This window comes from Oreochromis aureus, linkage group 6 (assembly GCF_013358895.1).
Source record: "Oreochromis aureus strain Israel breed Guangdong linkage group 6, ZZ_aureus, whole genome shotgun sequence".
NCBI lineage: Eukaryota > Metazoa > Chordata > Actinopteri > Cichliformes > Cichlidae > Oreochromis > Oreochromis aureus.
The window spans coordinates 7204329-7230501 of NC_052947.1; the positions used below are offsets into that span (position 1 = coordinate 7204329).

A 26173-nucleotide genomic window follows, 5' to 3' on the forward strand; every position below is an offset into this window, starting at 1 on the left:
GGGGTAGGTGAGTGCAGTCCTTATATAACGAGTGACAGGTGGGTGCAATTAAGGCCAAGCACCACCCCCAATCAAAGGTGAGGAAAGGAAACAAGGTGCATCTGGTGAAGTGAATGTGCTGAAAGGTGAGCCTTTACAACAGGTTGATCATATTTAAGATTGAAGAATTAATTAATGGCAGGACTTCTTTGAGCAGTTTTGTAGGAATGGGGTCTAAAAGACACGATGATGATATGATGAAAGTAATTATTGAAGTGAACTCAGAAAGATCAGTTGGAGAAAAAGACTCTAAATGAATATCAATGGTACTGAAAGTAGCTGCAGATAATGTTACATCTGTGAGATGATTATGAGTAATTTCTTCTCTAATGGTTAAAATTGTATTTGTGAAAAAGTTCATGAAGTCATTACTAGTTAACGTTAAAGGAATCGTTGGCTCAACGGTGCTCTGACTTTTTGTCAGCCTGGCTACAGTGCTGAAGAGAAACTTAGGGTTGATCTTATTTTCTTCAATCAGTGATGAATAGTAAGATGTTCTAGCTTTACGGGGCTCTTTTTAAATGTTTATCTAAATTTCCAGCTGGGATGGACAAGGCTAAACATCAGGCTTTCAAATAAATTAAACTCTGTGTTGATCTTTGTTTAATTAATAAGCTGGTGTGGAAGATTGCTGCCACACCGCCTCCTCGGCCTGTGCTTCAAAGGCTCTGATAGTTAGTATGACTCAGGGGTGTTAATTCATTTAAACTTACATAATCATCCTGCTGTAACCAGGTTTCAGTAAGGCAGAGTAAATCGATTTGTTGATCAATTATTAAGTCATGTACTAACTCTTTGGTGCTGTTGAGGATACTGCATTGTTCTTTCTTTTTGATTTTTTATGTTTAAATTGTTTATTGCTGGTTTTTAGTTTGTTTTTTGTCTGTTTGGGAGCTGACACAGTCTCTATGGAGATTCGGTTTTAGGGGGATAACAGGAGGAGAGAAGCTGTAGAGGTGTGTGAGACTGCAACTCTGCTTCCTGGTCCCAACACTGGATAGTCATGTTTCAGGGGATTTCATAAATTTGCCAGATTTCTAGAAATAAGAGCTGCTTCATCCAAAGTGGGATTGTCTCCCAATCAGAAAGTTTCCCAATTATCTATAAAGCCCACATTGTTTTTTGGACACCAGTCAGGCAGCCAGCAATTTAAGGAGAACATGACACTCCTGGTCTGATTGGGGAGGGGACTACAGTCTGACACTGTGTTTGCACAGTTACACACTGATTCAATATTGATTTTAGTGACCTCTGATTGACGTAACCGGGTGTCATTATTGCTGATGTGAATTCTACTTTTACTGAATTCAGGTTTACCCTCAGCCAGCAGTTTTTAAATTTCCCTCAGTGCCGTCTGCTCTGGCCCCTGGAAGACAACTGACTATGGTTGCTGCTGTCTTCACATGTCTCAGAACAAAATCACCAATTAGCAGAGTTTGATCCCCGGCGGTGTGTGTCACCGAGTGGGGAAAACAGTTAGACACAGGAACAGGTTTGTGGTGTACCGGGGCTTCTGTTTAAGACTATGATTCCTCCTCACCGTCACCCAGCCATCATGTTTTCCCGTCTGCTCAGGATAACCTGCTGGGAGACAGTTAGCAGGACCTACACCACCTTCCACTGCTCCAGCTACAGGGGCCTGACCAGCTATGGGTTTTTCAATGGTGGGATGCCAAAAGTTCAGTTTAGTGATCCAGGCCTCCAGAGCTGCATAAAGGCTACATTTATTACAAGTATCATTACTGCTCATTTAAAAAAACAGAAAGCATAACTCCTTCTCCAGAGTCGGAGCAGTCTTCCACATATTAGGTTAAATAAAGAGTGCTGAGGAGCAAACATGGCTTGGGCCCATCTCAGAGCTCGCCCTCGCAGCAGGATAACCATGAATGCAATTTTGCACAGTCTGAGGAATAAAGTCTCCTTTGTTGATGAAACACTAGGAAACACTGTGTGAGGAAACCTCTGTTCTTTTCACTGGTAAAAACGTCAGGTGTAGGAAGAGGCCTCTCCAGAGGTACAACCTCCCTGAGCTGTGCTGCTGACCATGTCCATCGTTTTATGACCACAGTATACTCATCTTATAACGGATGTCAATCCAGCAGATTATTTTTGGCATGTGGTGGATCAGGAGATTTGCAACATGGATGCACAGCCGACAAATTTGAAGCAACTGTGTGATGCTATCATGTCAATATGAAACTAAATCTGTGAGGAATGTTTCCAGGTCTTTGTTGAATCTGTGCCACAAAGAATTAAGGCAGATCTGAAGGTGAAACAGTACTGGCAGGTGTAACTAATGAAGTGGCCAGTGACTGTATTTAGTGTCTAGATGTTTTTTTTTCAGTATTTTATTCACTTAATAGCAGGACAGAATACCACATGACTGTGTCCTTGTGTTATACCCTCTTTGCTGCAGTGATGCTGCAGACAAACACAAACATCGTGATTAGACATTTAAGAAGAGCCTCTTAAAGATGAAGGTCTGTGTCTCTTGACCTAAACACATAATCCAGTTAAATCTAATTTATGTTCATCAATGCCCCTCACACTGTAACTTAAAGTATGTGGTTAGGAAACTTAACAAGCACTGATAAAGCTTCATCAGTAGCTCGAGCAAGACCTCAAAACCTTCGATCACCACGGGTGGTTAGCAGACTGTGGTTGTACCATGCAGCCTAATAACATGCAGTAAATTGCAGGTTAAAGCAGTCTGCTTACACTTTGTTAAACGAGGGAAGGGAACTAATGTGGCTGTCACATTACCCTTTTGTCCCATTTCATCCCAGGACTTGATTAAATTGCTGCTCACTTTCTACAGTACTAAAAACTGATCAGTAGGACCTGAAACTGCAAACATTCAAACATTCAGGCCGAGTAAGAATCAGTTGGTGAACGTATTAATCTACTACAATTAGCAAATTAATAAATAAACAGGAGAAAGTTACAACGCTAACTGAGTCATGCAAGTTTTTGACCAGGAGGTTAAACTCATACAAATTAGCTTCACCCAGGCTCATGAAAACACTGTCCTGCTAATAGATAGCAGATCATTTGTGTCAGTGTGTCAGGATGGTTTATATTTGAGCTTTTAGTTCACACAGAACAATTTTTCTTCATTTTTTTTTAACGATTACCAAAGTCTGTGAATCCCCAAATTGTTCAGTTGTTCTTTTTGCTCCCCATCAGGTCACTTTCACCATGTGACAAAAACAACACCCCACTGTACACACTCGGGCCACCGGCAACTTTCTAAATCCTCAATAAAAAGCTGACAGGTTGCAATGATGTTCCAAATAACATTAAGAAAACAACTAAATACACAGAAAATATTATGAAAATTGGTTTATTTTATATCTCCTAGTTTGAAATGAAGCAATAAAAACATGTATAAAACATCACAAACTGCAATATTTTACAAATGGTTACGTCCTGCTGATGCAATGGAGACATCTTCCAGTGACAGTCTTCATCCGTGTGTGTGTGAGGAGGCTCCTAAACCCACCGACACAGAAGTGCATGTTCACAACTCCCTCTGTGCAGGAGGGTTCAGGACCCTCCTCACCCAGGTGAGGAGGGGTGGTGCTGTGGCCAGTCAGGTATGAAGTGCTGAGAGTGGATCCTTGGTCCTCTGTGCAGCTCTGTCCACGCTCAGCTTCCCTGCAAAGCAATAACACAAGAAAGACGTCATTTTAACACAAAACACCATTTTCACAGTATGTATGATGTTAAAATGCAATTTTAAACCCAACGTATACACATGAAAAATATAAATAAACCTAAACCTACAGTGCTGCTGACATAGGACGATGATTTATACCAACTATTGGAAGAATTTAGTCTTCAAGACAGTTTGTTGTCAATGTGAGGTGATAACTTACATAGTTGGAACACAGCACCACTCTCCAGTTTTTCACTTGGTCATCCATCCTTCTCATCGGGTTGGTCGGGGTAAGGCTGTCTTCTGGGTGGGGTGTTAGCTCCATCTTGGACGTTGAATGTCTGAAGTGCTGAATTCTGGGAGAGAAAAAGTGTAAACAAGAGACTACAGTCAGTCCACTGCATCATTTTTAAACCTTTTCTACTTATTTGTGTTGACATTAAGTACAGACTTACCTTTGTCCTGCATGGTGAATTGGGGCTTGGGAAAAACATATATTATTCATTTAAAAAGTTACCTGTGATATTAAGAAAAATGGAAGTAATAACAACTAAAACCTACCTTTCAGTCACAATGTAATATTAATATTAATGTCCCATATCAACAAAAAAAACAATACAATACAATAATACAAGAGTTACAAAGTTTAAAAACATGTTCTAACATAAACTAATCAGAGTCACTGTCATCAAGCGAAAAGCTCAAAAGGCCTCTCCAGAAACGTCTTACTGCAAAACTACCTGAGGATGTTGAAGGGGCATCAAACTGGTCACTTACCTTGCACCTCTTTGCACTTACCTCTTCGGTGTAGATGTCTTCTCTGCTTCTCTTTGCTGAGGAAGGAGCAGCAGAGGGAGCATCTGAGGAAGCAGATGAGAGAGAAGCTGAGGAAGAAGCAGCAGAGGAAGAAGCAGCAGAGGAAGCAGATGAGGAAGAAGCAGCAGAGGAAGCATCTGAGGAAGCAGATGAGAGAGCAGGTGAGGAAGGAGCAGCAGAGGAAGCATCTGAGGAAGCAGATGAGAGAGCAGGTGAGGAAGGAGCAGCAGAGGAAGCATCTGAGGAAGCAGATGAGAGAGCAGGTGAGGAAGGAGCATACTCACCTTCACTGATACGCTGGGTATCAGTGTCCTGAGCTTCATCAGAAGAGGAGGAGGGTGAGAGAGTGGGAAAATACTCACCATACTCACCTTCACTGATACGCTGGGTATCAGTGTCCTGAGCTTCATCAGAAGAGGAGGAGGGTGAGAGAGTGGGAAAATACTCACCATACTCACCTTCACTGATACGCTGGGTATCAGTGTCCTGAGCTTCATCAGAAGAGGAGGAGGGTGAGAGAGTGGGAAATACTCACCACCATACACACCTTCACTGATACGCTGGGTATCAGTGTCCTGAGCTTCATCAGAAGAGGAGGAGGGTGAGAGAGTGGGAAAATACTCACCACACTCACCTTCACTGATACGCTGGGTATCAGTGTCCTGAGCTTCACCAGAAGAGGTGGGGCTCTGGAGACTGTCATCCAGGATCCTGATGACTTCGGGAAGGCCTTCTTCTGCAGGGCGTTCAACCACATAGTCAAGACGCCATGTGAGGAAACAATTTTTAAAATAACATTAGGAATGAAATAAACACTCAGTGTTAAAGCAACAGACCTACATCTGTTAGTTTGAGCAGAGGATGAGAGAAAAGCATTTTAGGCTACATTTATGTCAGACTGAATGACACTTCTACTTGTTCATGCAAGAAAAAAACAACTAAGTTAACTAAGTTCAAATCTTTAAGTGAAGATTTTTAATAGAAGACCACCAAACCTCCACCAAGTCAGCTCACTCTGTGTACTTTTAAGGTGACACTATTGTATTTTGTGTACATTCAATTTGTTTTATTTGTTCTTTGTAAGCCTTTATGCAAACACTATGTTGGAATAGGTAATGGATAATAGGTATTAATTTGTAAATAGCCGGACATGAGTAACTTATTACATAAATATACTACAGTAAATTTATAACTAACCATGCAGCTCATTCTCCTGTTTTATTTACAATTCACAATGTCACACATTTTGAAAAAAGCTCAGAGGTTAAATATGTGTTTGCAAACCATAATGTAACATTTAGACCACATGTACCAATCTCATGTCCTAAATGTAAAAAAAATTATTATTTTTTTAATAAAAACACAACCTCCTTGGCAAGAGTAAAAATTGCACACACACAAAGCTCTGCAGGTATGTCTGAAAATGCTGGTCAAGTGAAAAATAAACAAACAAACAGAAACTCTTAACTCAGAATCCACATTTTTAGAAATGTGCACAAGGACTGTATCTGCCATAAGGACAGATGCATCTAATCTGTGGTAAACATGCTATCCCTGTGTAAATATCCCTGTGTACAATATATCTCTCTGCTATCTAATAAGATTAAAAGCATTACCGTAACATAAGATACCATTATTACTACTGTTTTCATATTCTTTTGATATTGTTTTATTTGGATTATTTTTTTTTTATCTTTGTGTTTTGCAGCAGAGAAAAAAATTATAGTTTATGTCAATAAAGCCTTTGATCCGGAGAAGAAAAGGATGTTAGGAGGGGACCGGTCACCGGGATCTGTGTGTTTACACCTGCGCGTTCTGACGCCATGACACCCTGAAGATGCCGTTACCACAGGCATTTTACAAATTTTAGTCCATTAAGCTATTTTTAACCATTTCATTTTAAAGTGTCAAATTTTAAGCCTTCAAATCAAAGTAACACCTTTTTTTTCAAATTCATACACCAGCCGTTAATAATTTCTACACCTCTCCCGGAAAATTTAAAGCATACAAACAATTTACCGGGAAAAATCTTGGAATACACATATTTGATCACGTTAAAACTTGATATTCACACTGGAACTTGTTAAATTATTACAGTCATTTAAATTTAAAGAAATTTTCAAACGTACCTGCAGCGAAGTCCAGGTGGCTGTCGATGAGTCGGGGTCCACGGCGAGCCATCTTCAAACTTGAAAAACAAAAACAAGTACAAACGATCCACAGATGAAGTACTTGTTGTCGCTTTCAAGTAAAATCCGCTTACAGTAAAATGTTTTGCAAAACTTAGCTTTCCACAGGCTGAGGTTGGAGCAGGTCGAAACAAGTCCACGAGCAAGTGTAAAGGGAGGAATGGAACCTTGTGCAGCATTTATATACCCTCGGCAGGCCATGGTTACGGTTGCCAACATGCCTGTGCACGTGCACATGATATAACTATATGAATGGAGCTCACCGCAACGTAATGTACAGTTAATTAATGGTCATTTACACTTACTGCCTCTGTCAGCCTTTATGTAGCATGTATACTAACCACGTAGGTATAGGTATATCCAGAAATAAACACAGATATTAGAAAGCAGAAAATCAAATCAATCTCAATCATAACTGACATGTTTGCTTTAGTAACAATAATAATAATGGATTGCATTTATATAGTGCTTTTCGGGACCCTCAAAGCGCTTTACAATTCCACTATTCATTCACACACTGGTGGAGGTAAGCTACAGTTGTAGCCACAGCTGCCCTGGGGCAGACTGACAGAAGCGAGGCTGCCATATCGCGCCATCGGCCCCTCTGGCCATCACCAGTAGGCGGTAGGTGAAGTGTCTTGCCCAAGGACACAACGACCGAGACTGTCCGAGCCGGGGCTCGAACCGGCAACCTTCCGGTTACAAGACGAATTGCCAACGATCGCCTAATGTTATTCGATCGCCCCGAGTGAATAACATCAGCATGTAGCTCATGCTAATATTACATTTTGACATTTTTAAGCTAACAATAACTTAGCGTTCTCGCTACTCACCATGCTGTTAAACAGGTATATGTCAGCAATGACAACATTTAATAAATGTTTTTAAAATGCTAGCCGTGCTGATTACCCTTAGGATTGCTTGAGGTTGTTTCCAGCTCTAGAGGTCATAAGCGAACTTAGGCCTGTGCCAACCTTTGGCACGAAAATCAATCTTGTAAAGCTCACTATTAAACTGACAAAAAGCCTTAGAACCTAGAAACTATGATACTTACAACTGTGCTATGTTTGTGTCATAACATATAGCAAGACCCCATAACGATAACTGACCTTTGACCTCTTCTCAAGATGAATCTTAAGGTTAAAGAGATAATGCTATAGCTATAGAGCTATTTTAACACTATGTTTCTTACTGCCATTGTTTGACAACATATAAGCATAAAGGAAATGATATATGGAGATTCTAAATATCAGGTTATTATGACTTTATTATAAACTTTATTATTTATTATACACTTCTGAAACTAAGTTTAAGCTTCCCAGAACGTTTTGTTGCAAGTTACATTACTGATATAAGAAATATGTACAAATGTTTGTATTGTTCACCCACAAGTGCAGTCTCTGGCTCAAACACAGAAGCTTGGTATGTTTGGTTGTCAGTCCAGACATTCCTAAAGAAAGTTGTCCTTCTTCAGCTCCAGACCTTTCTAGATAAAAATGGCATTAGTGAAGAATTTCAGTCTGGTTTTAAAACGCATCGCAACACTGAAACTGCTCTTGTAAAAGTTTTTAATGACCTTTTAACTTTTACTGACTTGAGAGATTTTGTCATTTTAATATTATTAGACCTCAGTGCTGCATTTGATACCGTAGATCATGGGATTCTTATCTCTCGGCTTGAGCGCTGTGTCAGAATCAAAGGCTGCTTTGGAGTGGTTTAAATCTTACCTGTCCAACCAAAGTTTTTCTGTTAGATTGGGGGATACATCATTCTCAAAAGCCTCACTTTCTTGTGGGGTCCTCAAGGAGTCCAATCTTGGTCCAGTTCTCTTTTCTATTTATATGCTCCCTATGGGTTCAATTTTTAAAAAACATGGGATCTCATTCCCTTGCTATGCAGACGACTCGCAAATTTACCTGCCACTGAAATGTAAGTCTGTGAGTCCTCTGAAGGGTTCGCTAGATTGTTTGGAGGATGTTAAGGATGGCATGGATGGCTTTAAACTTCCTTAACCTAAAAGAACAGAAAACAGAGGTGATTGTGTTTGGTCCCTGTGACCGCTGTGACTTTGGCCCTTTAGGAATTCATAATAATAATAATAAAAAACCTTCTGCAAGGAACCTAGGAGTGTTTTTTTGACTCTAATCTAATGTTTGATAAACAGATTAATGCTGCCTTTGCTGTAACTGCTCCTAAGCTCCCTTCACGTCAGGACTTCCCCAACGTTGGACACTTTTAAAACCTGTCTGAAAACCCACTTTTATTCCTTGGCTTTTAAATCAGAATGAGGTGTATTACTTTTATTTATCTTATTTCTCACTCAAATCTTCTAATTTTATGATTCTTTTTCTTAACTCTTATCATGTCTCCCGATGTATTTATTTCTTTTATCTTAATTGAACAGCAGCTTTGTCAATGGTTGTTGTTTTAAATCTGCTATATAAATACATTTGACTATAACTTTGACTTCACAGTACTTTAAATATTTACTGAAGTATTTTTTTATACTTCTTAAGTAGAAGTATATGTGTACTTTTTCTTAAGTAAAAAATGTCTGTGTTTTGCCACCTCTGTTGACAGACAGTGTTAATCTCTGTTTTCTGCACGCTCTTCAGTTCCTCTTTGTTTCCTGACTTGCAGACTCTCCTTGACGTCAGGACTGAGCCACAGTTTAGTATTTGTGAAACACAGTACAGTCCTGGTGGGTACAGCATTATCTGAACATACATTAATGCAGCCTGTTTTGCAATCCATCACGCCATAAATGTCCTCCCCACTTTATCACAAAGCACTTCTCACATTGTTGTGTAAAAATGGTCCTTCAGAGCCTCTTCAGTCTCCTCATAACTATGAATTCTGCATATCAATAAATAATGTTCCTCCTGATGATCTCTTCTAATTGAAGTAGAGGAAAGAACTAGTTTGTACCATCTCTTTCTAGTATGGCGCTCCCTCCCGGCACATCTCCATCTCTGTCACATCAGATCAGGCATGATTCAAATGCAGGACTCAGAACTGTGCAACTAAAGGGAGGTTTATTTACAACACCAGGTGAAATGTATACATATGTACAGTGATGAAGGGACGGGGGCTCTAGAAATTCAAAGGAAAGGGCCAGGGCAGGGGTAACTAGTTTACACTCCTCTTCACACTGACTCACACACACTAACTCTAGTCCCACGCTGAAACTCACTCCCACTCATGCTCATCCAAACAGGATCCACGGGAAACAGGCGGGGGTCCAGGAAGGTCTGTGCAGAGAGAAGAAAATGGAAAACCAAGAAACACGATGGCAGACAAACAGATTCACAAGAGAGAGCTGGGACTACATTAATGGGGGTAAATACAACAATCCAGCAAAGAACAGCACTCCACCAAGGCCTTAAGTACTGGCAGGAACAATCATAGATGATGAGCAGCAGGTGAGTGATGAGTGGGTGTGGAGAACAAGGCGGGAACTAGGAACCAGATGCCACCATGGTGGGGGGGAGTGAAGAGGGAGAGATACAAACAGAACACCAGAGACTAGGGCTGTGTCCCAATTCAGAGACCTGTATAGGAATTTCTTTTACTTGTGTATTAATCACATTATTTTATTGTATAATGCCTTGGTGCCACTGGATTTTAACATGTCTGACACCCATACTGTAAGAAGGAAGTTGGGGGAAGCAGACCACTCCACAGGAAGAGTCTTTTGTCTCTTCGAGGACTCTGGGAGGTAGCAAGCGAGTGTGAACCTTAAGGTGTGAAACAGCTGTGTACTGCCTTTTGTTTCTGAAGAAGGTATTTAACTGAGAGCCATGCTAGGCTCAGTGAGACTCTGCTGACCCTGCCCCGCGGTCATGCAGGCTCGCCACAAGCTTGGTTTTCTGTTCTGTGTGTTTTGATTAAAGAATGTTAGCTACTGCTCACCGCTCGTCTGCAGGCTTTATTTAAATGGAAAACTTCCACAACAAAATGGCGACGAGGATGGGATGGTCCATGTGGTCGCTGAACAACGGTTCCGTGGACGGGCTGATCACCCCTGAGGAAAAAGGTACCTTTGTCCTATCAGCTGTTGAAGCGAAGGAAATGGAGGAGTCACGGAGCCGTGTGTTTCAGCCACCCCAGAGACCATCAACTTTGAGGGGACTCCTGCAGATGGGTGAGTGATAGCTAACTTGTATACAGTCATGGAGAGTTTTGTCTGGCCGAGGGGGGAACGCTGGCTGACCCCGGAGTTCGAGTCTCCGGAGGAAAAATCCTGGCGGTTTGATGCCCCAGGCTTGTGTTGGGTACGGTCCATCACAAGGACATTGGCTCGAGCACGCAGTTGGGGAGAAGCCGGCCCAGACCTGTGATCGGTCCAAGTACGCCACAGGAACGGCGGTTCGGGTACACTGTTGGGAATCATTTCTGCGTACTACAGTGCGTGAAATGACGGTATTTTAGCACTTTTCTGCCGGTAAGGGAAGAAGGCCATTGCAGAGGACGCGCTGAATGTAAAGGGAAACTGGATCCAGTAAAGCGGCAGGCCTTCCACCAGGCGGCCAGAGACAAAACTCAATGCGTGACTGTATGGTAAGAACTGAGTAAATGTGTGGTGTGTAAGATTGCAGAGAATGGTTGTGTGGGAAAAGTTAATGTGTGTGTAAAAACAGTGAAAAATGGGGTTCAAAATGTTGAAAATGGGGAACAAAAAACAAGAAAAGAAAAAAAAAGAGAGGAGTGTAGAAATGTGTGTAAAAGTTGTTTCCAACTAGCGGAAGAGGGTGGTACTGCAGGCCACCAGCTCCGCTAGGGTGGACACACACAAAATTTCTTTTTTTACCAGAATTGTTGATAAAAATAAGCAATAAAAATAGGAAGAGGGTTTGGTGATTTTCAATGTAGAACAACTACAATCTCTCTGGGGTTTTAAGAAAGGGGAGTTTCAGAACTAGAGAGGGGAGACGTGTTTTTTTAAGCAATGAGAACAATGATCAAAATGTCTCAGCATGTCACTTGCAGGTGAAGAGCAGACCCGGATCAATTTTCCACGTGCAGCAGTTGGAAGAAAATTATAGGTTAACATCATTAGAAACACTCAAGCCAAGTTTTGGATGAATTGTTTTACAGCTTAATTTCCATGTGTTTGTCACCCTGAGAACACAAGCTCCAAGAATCTCTGCCTGAAGACAAGAAATGCAGTTCCAGAACAACGAGATGGATCTCAAGAGCTCACAGCAGTGTCCTGAGCAGTGAAGAAAAGGTTCAGCAGCAGCAGCAGCTGTGCAAGACAGCGACAGCAAGGAGAAAAATGGCATCATCATGACTGGATGGATGGATGTGCATTTCGAACGAGCTGCAACTTCACTGTGTGTGAATGGACCTTTGAAAAGACTGTCTGAGTTGGACATTTTCCACTTTTGGAGCAAAATGGCAAGATGAGACAGTGGAAAACACAGGACAAAGCTGAAAGACAACTGACTCACTGGACTGCTGCAAGGGGGAGAGATGAGATGAGACCACAGTGGAAGGAGCAGGGGAGGACATGGCTGTTTTAGTGTGGGAAATGAAATTTGGGTTTAGGAAACTGGGAAGAAAAAACGACTGCCTTGTGTGGAGAATTGAAAAGTGTCTGGAGCACCGCAAAGAGGAGATGAGTGGAGACTAATAGATTATTGAGTTTCTTGTTTCTGATGTGTGGGGGAGGTCTTATCATGACATACATCTGGTTACATGGGGGAAAACAGAACTCATTATCTAATAGAATATTGTTGTGTGAGGTGTGTGACTGGTGGATGAAAGTTTGGGAGATTTACTGATGCATTTTCTTTTGGTACCACTTTGAACCTGACAATTAGTTTTGTTTTGATCCATCATTCTAAGAGAGCATGCTTAGACAACTTCTAAAAAGAGGCCTTCATATTGTTTCGATTTTTAACAGTGCACTGAGATTTTTTGTTTGGCAATTTCCTCTTTTTGATGCAGGCCTGCAAGATCGGGATCGAAAGCGCTACACAACATGTTGAACAATCGCAAGTGAGTTTCTCCCCCCCAAAATTAAAATGGGCTCGGGAGAAAGCCACTTATTTGGGACAATCAGAAAACAAGTCCCTGCCAAAAAGGATTCAGCGAGGTAATCCAGTCTAAAAAAAAATTTTTCTTTTTGAAATGACGTCATTGCTGGCAGTAGAAACTTATTGCGTCACGAGAGGTTCTACTGTCAGCAAATAAAAAATGGGGACTGACAAATGCTTTCACTGACTTGACACCAGTATGCAAGATTGCACCTCCGCCTTGACCTGACAAAAGGGTGGATGTTTTTTTTTTTTTTTTTTTTACAGGAACAGAAAGGTGACAGCAACATCCTGGGTTGCATGAGCTTTTAGGCCGTGCTGATTTAACCTCTTAATTGCCACTTTCTGTGTCTTTGTGAATTTACCAGCGGTGTGTTATTCATGACCTTGTATTGTTTACAGTGCAGAGGTCACTGTGAGAAAGTGTGCATACAGATGCACTGCGCTAACATCTAATTTTTTCCACAGCAGAGGGTTAATCATATGATCTAATCACACCACTGGCTAATGTTTTCTTACGACAGGGCCTGGAGTGAAACTACTCCAGGGTAGAAGCCCTGGGAATTTTTAAGAGACAATGCACAACTTTATTGGGCATGTCTAAGTGTGATAAGCTGACAATAGGGCACAAGAGGGTTTTCCGGGGAGCTTTCATTTTTAAATTTCAGGGACCGTGACATGAGGGATATGGAAGGATTGACTGAGGTGCAGATGCAGAGAGGAGATAATGCTTCACCAGGACCAGTTAGAGCAGGGACCATCTGCAGGACAGCTGACAAACGACAGTGGGTTGCACCACTGGGCTTCCAAATGATTGTCACGAGGAGATTTTGAACAGCAAAATCTTAAAATAAAATGAAAGAGTTTCGCCGTTGACGTTGAGGAAGACAGCTAAGGTGTACGACGTGCTCTGCCTTAAATCTACAGCCGTGTTGGAACAGAAATAGAGGGATGAAGAGAGCGTGCCAACCTCCAAAAGTGACAGCACAGAGGGAGACCAGAGTTGGAATTATGACTCTGTAAATGGCACAGACACCAGGAGCCATGACTGGGACTGAGAATGACCACCTAATGCTGCTTCACTTTGCCATGCAAAGTACTTTGACACTATGGAGAAGGCCTTTCCTCTGTATCATTGTTGTTGCCATTTGCATGTGAGAGCTTAGATTGTGGGGAGGATTAAAGATGAACAAAGGGTGGTGGGAGAACAGTGAAGTGAGGATACACAGTGTGAAACTCCTTTAAGTGTAAAATAATGTTGATGTGATTACAGAATGTCAGGAAAGAAATTCTGGTATTAATGTGATTCTTGATTTAAGAATCAAAGGGTGGGATTGTATAGGAATTTCTTTTACTTGTGTATTAATCACATTATTTTATTGTATAATGCCTTGGTGCCACTGGATTTTAACATGTCTGACATCCATACTGTAAGAAGGAAGTTGGGGGGAAGCAGACCACTCCAGAGGAAGAGTCTTTTGTCTCTTCGAGGACTCTGGGAGGTAGCAAGCGAGTGTGAACCTTAAGGTGTGAAACAGCTGTACTGCCTTTTGTTTCTGAAGAAGGTATTTAACTGAGAGCCATGCTAGGCTCAGTGAGACTCTGCTGACCCTGCCCCGCGGTCATGCAAGCTCTCCACAAGCTTGGTTTTCTGTTCTGTGTGTTTTGATTAAAGAATGTTAGCTACCGCTCACCGCTCGTCTGCAGGCTTTATTTAAATGGAAAACTTCCACAACAGACTGCACGCTTGAAGTACGCATTTTAAGTGCAATTACGTCAGCGCCACGCGACGACGGCTGTCCCAATTCAAAGTGTACTTCAAATGCATACTCCATCAACGGCGCAAACCAAGTTAATGTACTTTCAGCATTAACTTGGTTTTAAAGCCTCTACTTCTATATATATATATATATACCATCTATATATACCTTCTACATATATATATATATATATATATATATATATATATATATATATATATATATAGATATATAGATAGATAGATAGATATATATATATAGATAGATAGATAGATAGATATAGATAGATAGATATATATATATATATATATATATATATATATATATATATATATAGATATATATATATATATATATATATACCAAGGGCTCAGAGAAGAGCTATAGGGTATATATATATACTCCCAAGCTATGGCTCCAGCAGATATCGGAGATCTCTGTCCAGAAGAGCGCAGTCCTGGGAACAGCTAAGATATTATATATATATATATATATATATATATATATATATATATATATATATACTGTGAAGAGTAGAAATATTTTACTGCTATTATTTGCTGCTATTTTTATAATCATCATTACCGTTTCATTATTAATAGTGATGTTGCATTCAGATGCATTCAGATGTTCAAATATATTGGTATTATATTAGTCTTTATTACAGGTCCAGTAAGAACCACTTTAAACTGTTGAGTTGAATCTATAATTTTAAAGGCTTTTGAATGTTTTTATATTTTTACACTGAAGTCTTCAGCGGGTGAGAGACGGAGCTGCAGGGACAGGAAATATACTCTGTGCCAAAATGAGACAGGAAACACTTCTGCAAGGCTTGCAGAAGTGAAACTGAAAGCCGAGTCTGAGTGCAAGTATTTTGAGCAGGTTATTTTATTAGGCATTTATCTTTGATTAAGCTTTGATTAAGCTTTAAGTAGTTGTATTAGATTGAAACATTTGTTTTATACATTTTACATATAAGTCAAGATCGGCACACACAGGATGGCCTTAGCCTGGTTGCTTAAGCTGAGGTCAATTAAGGTGCAGCGTGAGGATCACACATGTACAGACATACACACATACACACACATAGTTTCAGTTGTGTACGTGCTGGCCTTCTGTCTGGTGGAAAGGTTACAAGGTTTAGCTGATGAAGTGAAGGGTGAAATAAAGGACAGCACACACACACCCACACACACACAGTATTAGGCTCATTTATATAGGGAAGAGTTTAATCATGGTTTGCTTGCAACTGCAAAATTGTGCCTGCATGAGTGACAGTTTGTGCAGAACGTGGGCCTGATGTTCCAGAAGATAAGCCTGGGCAGGATGGTGACAGGAAGCACCTGGGGTCGAGCCGAAGACAATGTTCTTTTAAACTGTGTTCAAAGTTAACTGAACGTTTGTGGTGTTGGATTGACGTATGCTGCACTGGATCTGCCTGGCAACAGAAACCCTATAAAGTCTTTGTTCTGACTATTGTAAGACAGTTCAACACCGAATCTGCACAGTGTTGGACTCCACATGTGTGTACATTAAAATCTTCGTCTAACTGCACCAGGCCAGATCAGTGGTTATTATTTTGGATTCCTCCTCAATATCTGAACCCTTAACAGTACCATGTGTGTATATATATGTATATCACAATAATCTGACAATACTATAATATTGGCCATATTATATTAACATTACCACAGTGAGATGATTTTAATCTCATGAACAACATTAGCTAATTGTTATTTACTAACTAATCTTAAAATGACTGTTCAGTACAGAAATGAAGCCCAACTATCATGTTTTACAGTCCCGTGGTCTCAGCCTCAGATACTCAACTAATCAAAGTTGTGTCATGACAAAAATGAATGACCAACAAAACATTTTTTCTCCTTCATTTTTGTCAAACAATGCTGTATGAAACGTTTCTCGCGGTTAGTATCATGGTTGCTAGGCTACCTGAGCAGCACGACGAAGGCTAGACCGTCCCATTTCACAAACCTCTCACTTCCGCACTTCTCGTACTTATAGTATGCACCGTATGGAGAAAAAATGTTTTGTTGGTCATTCATTTTTGTCATGACATCACTTTGATTAGTTGAGACCACGGGACTGTAAAACATGATTGTTGGGCTTCATTTCTGTACCGAACAGTCATTTCAAGATTAGTTAGTAAATAATAATTAGCTAATGTTGTTCATGAGACTAAAGTCATCTCACTGTGGTAATGTTAATATAATATGGACAATATTATATGTATTGTCAGATTATCATATATATATACAGGGAGTGCAGAATTATTAGGCAAATGAGTATTTTGTCCACATCATCCTCTTCATACATGTTGTCTTACTCCAAGCTGTATAGGCTCGAAAGCCTACTACCAATTAAGCATATTAGGTGATGTGCATCACTGTAATGAGAAGGGGTGTGGTCTAATGACATCAACACCCTATATCAGGTGTGCATAATTATTAGGCAACTTCCTTTCCTTTGGCAAAATGGGTCAAAAGAAGGACTTGACAGGCTCAGAAAAGTCAAAAATAGTGAGATATCTTGCAGAGGGATGCAGCAGTCTTAAAATTGCAAAGCTTCTGAAGCGTGATCATCGAACAATCAAGCGTTTCATTCAAAATAGTCAACAGGGTCGCAAGAAGCGTGTGGAAAAACCAAGGCGCAAAATAACTGCCCATGAACTGAGAAAAGTCAAGCGTGCAGCTGCCAAGATGCCACTTGCCACCAGTTTGGCCATATTTCAGAGCTGCAACATCACTGGAGTGCCCAAAAGCACAAGGTGTGCAATACTCAGAGACATGGCCAAGGTAAGAAAGGCTGAAAGACGACCACCACTGAACAAGACACACAAGCTGAAACGTCAAGACTGGGCCAAGAAATATCTCAAGACTGATTTTTCTAAGGTTTTATGGACTGATGAAATGAGAGTGAGTCTTGATGGGCCAGATGGATGGGCCCGTGGCTGGATTGGTAAAGGGCAGAGAGCTCCAGTCCGACTCGGACGCCAGCAAGGTGGAGGTGGAGTACTGGTTTGGGCTGGTATCATCAAAGATGAGCTTGTGGGGCCTTTTCGGGTTGAGGATGGAGTCAAGCTCAACTCCCAGTCCTACTGCCAGTTTCTGGAAGACACCTTCTTCAAGCAGTGGTACAGGAAGAAGTCTGCATCCTTCAAGAAAAACATGATTTTCATGCAGGACAATGCTCCATCACACGTGTCCAAGTACTCCACAGCGTGGCTGGCAAGAAAGGGTATAAAAGAAGAAAAACTAATGACATGGCCTCCTTGTTCACCTGATCTGAACCCCATTGAGAACCTGTGGTCCATCATCAAATGTGAGATTTACAAGGAGGGAAAACAGTACACCTCTCTGAACAGTGTCTGGGAGGCTGTGGTTGCTGCTGCACGCAATGTTGATGGTGAACAGATCAAAACACTGACAGAATCCATGGATGGCAGGCTTTTGAGTGTCCTTGCAAAGAAAGGTGGCTATATTGGTCGCTGATTTGTTTTTGTTTTGTTTTTGAATGTCAGAAATGTATATTTGTGAATGTGGAGATGTTATATTGGTTTCACTGGTAAAAATAAATAATTGAAATGGGTATATATTTGTTTTTGTTAAGTTGCCTAATAATTATGCACAGTAATAGTCACCTGCACACACAGATATCCCCCTAAAATAGCTAAAACTAAAACAAACTAAAAACTACTTCCAAAAACATTCAGCTTTGATATTAATGAGTTTTTGGGTTCATTGAGAACATGGTTGTTGTTCAATAATAAAATTATTCCTCAAAAATACAACTTGCCTAATAATTCTGCACTCCTGTATATATATATATATATATATATATATATATATATATATATATATATATATATATATATATATATATATATATATAGCTTGAACTCTGGGTCAAAGATGCAAGTAGCAGTTATTTATATTTCCTATCACCTTAAATCTTCACTCAAAGACAAGTATCTCTGACAGTGTATATACAGATGTATTATATATAAGAGACAAACATTGTTATTTTAATATGTTGGCATTACTATATTTGGCTCAATGCTTACATATATGTGTAAAAAGAAAATGTACGAGCTGTGATAACTGTTTCTGATAGAATGAAGAGTAGACTGATATATGAAATATTCCTTTATTGGGTGAGAAAATCAGACCATGTCATAACTGCTTTAAGTCATACAGAATAGATATCAGAGCCTTAAACAGGCCGACTTCTGCTAAATGGGTCAAACTGGGCAGAAAGTATACAAACACATAACATCCTTATAGAATATGATGTAACACTATAGATCAACTTACCTCAGAATATATAAAGCATATAAACAATTACAGCAATATGATGCAACAAACACAGCAGTGCTACTAATCCAAAATACTCAAAGCTTCATAGAACTGAAACAAACATTTATTTTTAGCTCCATTCTGCTGCTGATACATACTTTAGGTTTCTGAATATTAAACTTGTTGCTGCCTTTCATAGTGTGTAACTTGAAGGCCCTGAGTACTTTCTCCCACACTGAAAACACTGGAATGATAACATTATTTGAACATTACCTAATAAGACTGATTCAGGACAGACATTAGTTATGTTAAACTTTCCTAGCAGTCCTTCACAAACAGGGAACAGTCTGTCTATTCTCTCCATCTGTCAGCTGCTGCTGGCTCTTCCTCCTCCTCTTCCTCACACACTGCTGAGTTTGTCCTGGTGGATCATCAGGGGTGCAAAGCCTCACAGATGATGTGCAGCAGTGGGTCCCTCAGTCTGTCCTCACTCTGGACACTTGCAGTTGTCACACATGGAAATCAAATGTGTGATAAGCTGCAGGATTCAAACACAAGTGTAACTTATAAATACATGTTCATACTTTTATTCCACAATCAGAGAGAAAGAAAAAGAGAGAGAGTGCAGGACAGACAGACAGGTGACAGTCTCAGGTGTACACACTGCTACAAAACAGCAGAAGAGAAGGAGGATTTAGTGTTTGTGTTATTACGAGTGCTAAACAAGAAGAGTTCCCAGATGGTCCAGTGGACACGTGTGATTCCTGTGATTAAAGCATCTTTCTTTCAGCTTAACGAGTGAACCATCAGCTCGTTCAAACACACGTTAAAGTCCGTTTGGCTCGACACCACCGAACAGAGGCAGCAATATAACATAGCTAACATTAACAGTGCAGTGAATCCTGCTTGTGCCGTCATATTCAGGACTGCAAACCGAGCAGCATCACTGACTTTCAGCTTGTTGTGTTTGTGGATATATGACTGACTTTAATTATCCATAAAATCATCACATTCTCTGTAAGATTAAGGTCAACTATATATATATTTAGAAGTAGAGGCTTTAAAACCAAGCTGACGCTGAAAGTGCAAACATCACTAATGTCACATAACTTTGCCGACATGTGGCCAACAGTAATGTTTTAATGTTCTTAAACATCCACACATAAATAAGTGATATAATATTCAGTACTTACTTTTGACAGTTCACTCTTCGGCCGCTCCCTTCTGCCGTATTTTGCGGCAAAATTATCCACACCCACCGCCGCGCTATGGATTGTGGGATATATGGGACCACGAAGCGCAGCAGCGGACCACGCTTGATATTTGAGGAAATCGACGGCGCATTTGGAGTATGCATTTGAAGTGCACTTTGAATTGGGACAGCCGTCGTTGCGTGGCGGTGACGTACTCGCACTTGAAATGCGTACTTCAAGCGTGCAGACCCTGAATTGGGACACAGCCACTGACTGACTGAATATTCTAACCAGTTGTGCTTTTCAAACCAGCTGCGGTGAAATGCTCGCTTCTGTGTACCAAAACAGTCATCTGGATAGCTCTTCAGCTTCAGCTGTCTGGGCCCTGTGTCTTTGTCACCAATCAAACCCTGTAGTAGAATGAGTTGCTGCAGCTGCTTCATCATTTTCCTCTCTTGGCCTGTTTGCTCTCCTCTCTCTCTAATAACTTGATCTTCCTCTGCCTCTCCATCCATTTGCTGCAGCTCTTCTGTCTCTCCTTGCTCTCTATGACTTAAACTTGCCTGCTGACCTTTTTCTCCCTCAGCCTCTCCTTCTGCCTGACCCTTCAAGATACATTCAAACATACTGAATTGATAACTGATACAACATAGAGGCTAATGTCATGACTTTTGCTCACACACCACAGTAATTTGTTGCTCCAAATATTTTGAAGTTACACAGATTACATTTTGGGCACATGTGACTAAAATGGTTGCAATTTAAAGCCCTGAAAATATCACTAAATGACTTGAATTGAAGTCATATTAAAATAGATCCCTCAAAAATATGTGAGTCAGGCTAATTTGACTTATATATATTCTCTTTGCTCTCTCACTTTCTAATCTTGACTCTCCTAAATAAGAGCTCAAGTTGTACCATGACTGAAATGTTTCATATTTCATATCCATATTGAGTTCCATTAAATTCTAATCAGACTCTGCATCACAAATGACTCCATCCTGTGAAATCCTTGACTCACCTCTCCAGCAGAGGTCTCTCCCTCTCACTCTCTGTGCTCCTCTGCCCTGACTCCCACAGGTTAATAGGGATGGAGGAGTGATTATTATCATTTCCACTGATGATAACCATACCTGAATGAGCCCTCTGCTAGATTGGTGACTCGTTCAGGGTGCACCTTACCCCTCGACCTGTGCAAGCTGAGATAGACTCTAGCTTTCACCACTGCAATGCTAAATTGTACAAGTAGAAGAAAATGGATGAATGGTAAGAACGTAAATTAAAACACAGTAAGTTTAAGTGGTACTTAGTATACACAGTAGGAGTGTGGATTACATCATCACTGCTTTTAGTTTGACAAACTGAGGCAGGATGTGAAACACTTCTGTTTCTGTTGTTCTGTCCTCGGTTTATTCTACGTTTATCTGTAGCCAACTGGCTTTTTTCTGTGTGACTGTTTGGAGAAATAAAACACTGACTACAATAAAAAAAATCACATGTTTGTGGAACAGCACATACGTGTCTGATGACACTACATGCATGATGCATGCTCAATATAAATCTTGCCACCAGTAAGGATCTCAGTCACAAAGAGAAATCCTCAACACATAATACTCACTGTTAAGAGAATATGGTATATGTGATCAGCTACATGAAATGTATTATCATTAAGCACATTTCTACATGACTCTTTACCTAGTAACTTGTGTGCTGAACTTATGCAGATACTAACCGCATCCTGTTGTTCTGAACATTTAGATGTAGACCAGCTCAACGAGAACATGCATCTCTAAATGACGTTGTTACCTTTGTACACACACACACACACACACACACACACACAGAAAAGTATAAATAAAGGACGCGACAGTCAATGAGATCCTGCGCCTAAAGGGCTGCCCTCGCGAGTAAAAGAAGAACTGCAGTGTTTGTGTGTTTTCTAAACTCAGGAGTCTTGGCTAAAGAAAGAACGGCAGGGAGATTTAAAGAAATCCCCTGTCACTCACAATACATGAATCACATCTGTCATCATGTGCACCAAAAAGAGATTAATACTGTGTTTCTCAGTTCTTGCAGCACTTCCTGTCACCTAAAGTCTGTTGACATCTCCAGACCAGCCCTAAAGAAGTGCTCCATGATCTTTGAAATTGAATACACTGTGAGTGTGTGAATAAATCAAATCACTGTCAAGCCCCCGAGATAAAATCATATATGCTCTATCTCAGTTTGTAGTTTAATTAGAAATCAGAGCTAATATTCTACTGAAAGCTTAGGGGCAGCCATTGCACCCTCCCAAATAGTTAGTTATCTGTCGTGTAACAAAATGCTCTATGATTCAGCACAGGAGGGAGGGGGTGAGCGAGTCATGAGTGATTCGCGCGCTCTATGATTCAGCACAGGAGGGAGGGGGTTAGTGAGTCCTGAGTGATTTGCAGGGGTTAGTGAGTCCTGAGTGATTTGCTTATGCTACGATTCAGCACAGGAGGGAGGGGTTAGTGAGTCATGAGTGATTTGCTTCCCCTACGATTCAGCGCAGGAATGGAGGGGGTGAGTAGCTCAAATGTGCTGTTAGCATGTTAGCAGAGCGTTGCTACTGTAAACCGAGGAGCTATTGTCTTGATGTGAGCTTCTACTCAGGGTTTTTTCTTCCAGTTCAGAGCAGAAATGTTTTTGTTAAGATACTGGATGTTGTGTTTTTCTTCACAATTTGAATTATAAGCTAGATATATTTCTACTAGTGAAATTAGTTTGCTAACAGCAACAGGGATGAGTCAGTGAGTCAGTTGCGCTTGTGAATCATGATTCACGAGTCAGTAAAGTGATTCTCGAGTATTGAACGATTCGTTCATGATTCGCGCATCACTACACATAAGTTGCTGATTTAGCTGGACATGAGTTTTCAAGTTAGCTTTTTTTGGTGTAATTGGGACGTTTTTAACTTGTAATTCTATGTTATAACAACAACTTCAGTCATCTATCGTCAAACTGATATAGAATAATATGTTGAAATAACAAACAGCTAGAATTACATTTTACAGTGTACTGAAAGCTTAGGGGCAGCCATTGCACCCTCCCAAATAGTTAGTTATCTGTCGTGTAACAAAATCAAGCTTTTGTTAAGCCCCCTTTGAAGTTTGCCAAACAGAAACTTCTGTAATAAATGTTTTCTAATAGTAAATATTTTCAGACATTTTTTCCATCTGTCCATGTGTTGTCCCTTAATCTGAGCTGTAACCAAATGAAGCAGAGTGTAATTACTTCCTTCAAGCCATCCTGTCACAGTGAGTGTAATCTACAGTATAATATACTGGCTCTTTGTGATTTACAATGTGAGCTGTTCATGGTGACCTGAAACAACTGTGTGGTTGGCAGAGTTGGTTTATTGTGGTGCTTTTCAGTGTTTCTGCTGGGTCTTGCACATGAGCACAACATTTCACAAACAGAAAACAAAGACTGAAAATTGCTTTTCAACTTTTTGGACAGATTAAACATCTTAGGCCACAAATAGATTTTCAGTGCGTGAACTCACAGTTGCCTCCAACACAAAGTCCTCCATTTTCCTCCATTTGTCCTAAGCTAACAGCCTTTCCAACAACGACTACAACCTCGCTGCAATGGAAGAAGCATGTGAGGATGAAGATATAGAAGAGATGGGCGACTACACTCCGTTACCAAGTCCCAATCCCAAAAACTGAGAAGCAAAACTACCGGAAGCAGGTGGGCAATGAGAATATATATGAAGTCTTGCTAGCCTTGACAAAAAGATGTGAGGAAAGATTTGATTCACTTAACAAGACCCTTTGAATGAAGTATCGAAGCAAACACAAAGGCAACCAAAGAAAACAAAGAGGAAATTGACAAGCTAAGGACAAAGATGGAGTCGCTGATGAAGGAAAACAAAGAACTGAAGGAGAGCTGTCTGGAGAGTGCACGGTACCACAGAAGATGGGACCTCAGGCCTGACAGAGAAAGAAAATGAGAATACATGTGAAACGGTGATAGGCATTCATAGACCTTGAAGGAATAAATATATATATATATAAATTATTGTCTATATTTGCTCAACTGAACTTTAAAATGGACCATCCCAGCCTTGCCGTAATGGTCCATCTGATTCACATTGTTTATTTATTTTCGCTTGCTGAATACGGACAGACTTGAAAAGAAAGGGAGAAAAAAGAGGAAAGAAAAAAAAAAAAAAATAAAACCTGAGAAGAGGGACGGGGAAAAAGGGCAAAAAAATGTTCAACAGAATAAGTAGACAAAAATATATATATATATATATATATCGATCACCTGGATCACCTGTTGAGAAAGAAAAAAGAAAGCAAGCAGAAGAAGACAAGAGTAATAAACAAGATCACAATGATCTATGGAATATGACAGTAAATACTAAATATTAAACATTATTGTGCAGCACGTGAGATCGACAGCGCACAGTGTGCTTTGAGGTAAGCCCAAAAGGGTGTAATTTGTGTGTGTGATCACCCGTGTGTACACCTGTGAGCATGAACGCTTGTTTTTTTTTAAAAGGTTCCTTCATGTAATGATCTGCTAGAGGGTGTGGGGGCCACTGCCCCGACCTCCAGGGCATGAAGCAGGTATGGAGGAGATCAAAACTCCAGACGTCCAGAGGCCCCCAGAACACAAGAGACCAAGGAAGACCAACAGAGGGGCAGCCGCCACTATCCCAGAAAGAGCCGAGGAGAGTCAGATGAGGGGTCACTCAGCAGCCGCGAGCAGAAGCCAGGGGGGGGTTGCAGTGACGTGCCCATGAGCTCCGCCCGGCAGCCAGCTGTGCCTGAGTGACCGAGCCCCAGGCCGAGAGGCCGAGGGCACCCCATCCCCGGTGGCCCGAAGCGAGCCCCAGGCTCCATGCCCCGATAAGCAGTCGCCAAGGAGTGAGCCGGTGGGTACCCGGCGCCCACCTCCGGACACAAAGAACCACCAATGCACCGATGTCTGAGGGCGTCTGCCACCGGCAGGGGAAGTGGTGGGGAGATGGGCCTCAAACCTTGAGGGCCTGAGATGTCCCCAGAGAGGTGGGGTCTGATACCCAACCTGACATATAGACACAGACAAACAGGCACACACAGATACAAACATCTATTCCCACCCTCATGCTCTCAACACTCACCCAATGTGGAGACAGACATGAGAGACACTGTACAACAATCACACTCCCAAAAGCGTACTTAAGCCCCGGGTCTAGGTACCTTGCCCCTGGATAAACTGCCCCAGACCCAGGTGGTGTTACCCTTTTCCTGCGGTGGGAAAGCAGACCGCCCGACTCCGCAGCAGCAGGGAGGCCCCACATTCCAGACCCCAGTCGGACGGCCAACTCCTCCTCCTAGCCCCCCCCTCCAGCAGGCCGCAGAGAGAACGGGGGTGTAGGAAGACTCAAACCTCCCTCCACCCGCTCATATGTAGTGTTGATGTATGTGTGTTGTAAGGTGCATTTAAAACCCAGGAGGGCATGGAGCTACCTGCCAGAGCAGCAGGTAAGCGATAGCCCCTCCTGATAGCCCTCAATGTCTACGTGTATTTAAAATTGAAGGTGGGCAGCGACGCCAGGGGTGAGGTGTACACCCTGATGGTGATTGGAATCCGTGTAGCGTGCCCACCCCAAAGATCCTATATCATGTGTAATGAGAGTGTGAGTAATGTGAATGTCTAAGTTGTGGGATAAAATTGAGGAAGAGGCAGCCAGAAGGGGACAGAGGGGGGGATGTCTCTCTGCACCCTGGTGACACACCCCTACCCCAAGGCCCTGCATGTGTGGGTGATTGTGGTGGAGCGGGAACAGGGAGGCAGCTGGAGATGGGGAGGGAAGGAAGGAGGGGCAGTGACCCCTCCTGGGGTCAGCTCCCCGCTGACCCCAGTAGGCACCCCCATACTCTGCAACCCGCCAGGGAAAGGGGGGCCCAGGCCCATCCAGACCGGGGCCCAGTGGAGAGCGCCTACAGAGCCCGGGACAGTCCACCTGACCCCACCACAGAGAAAGCTGCACCCACCCCATCATCCACTCATCTTCCAGACTACACAAGACAATAGACGCCCAGGCTGAGATCTTCCTCCACCTCTCCTGTATCTCCCCTCCTGCAGAGAGAGTTCCTGAAGAGAGGAAGGCTCCTGCAGGATGTGACAACCTCCCCACCAGTTGA

General features: G+C 41.6%; 1 long non-coding RNA gene across 1 annotated transcript; it reads left to right on the top strand.

Moving 5' to 3' along the window:
• The first annotated feature begins 7473 nt into the window (after positions 1 to 7473).
• LOC120440437 lies at positions 7474 to 10305 on the top strand. Its single transcript, XR_005613247.1, has 3 exons — positions 7474 to 7550; positions 9343 to 9403; positions 9920 to 10305. It is a non-coding gene; the product is annotated as an uncharacterized LOC120440437 (long non-coding RNA).
• The last annotated feature ends 15868 nt before the right edge of the window (positions 10306 to 26173 follow it).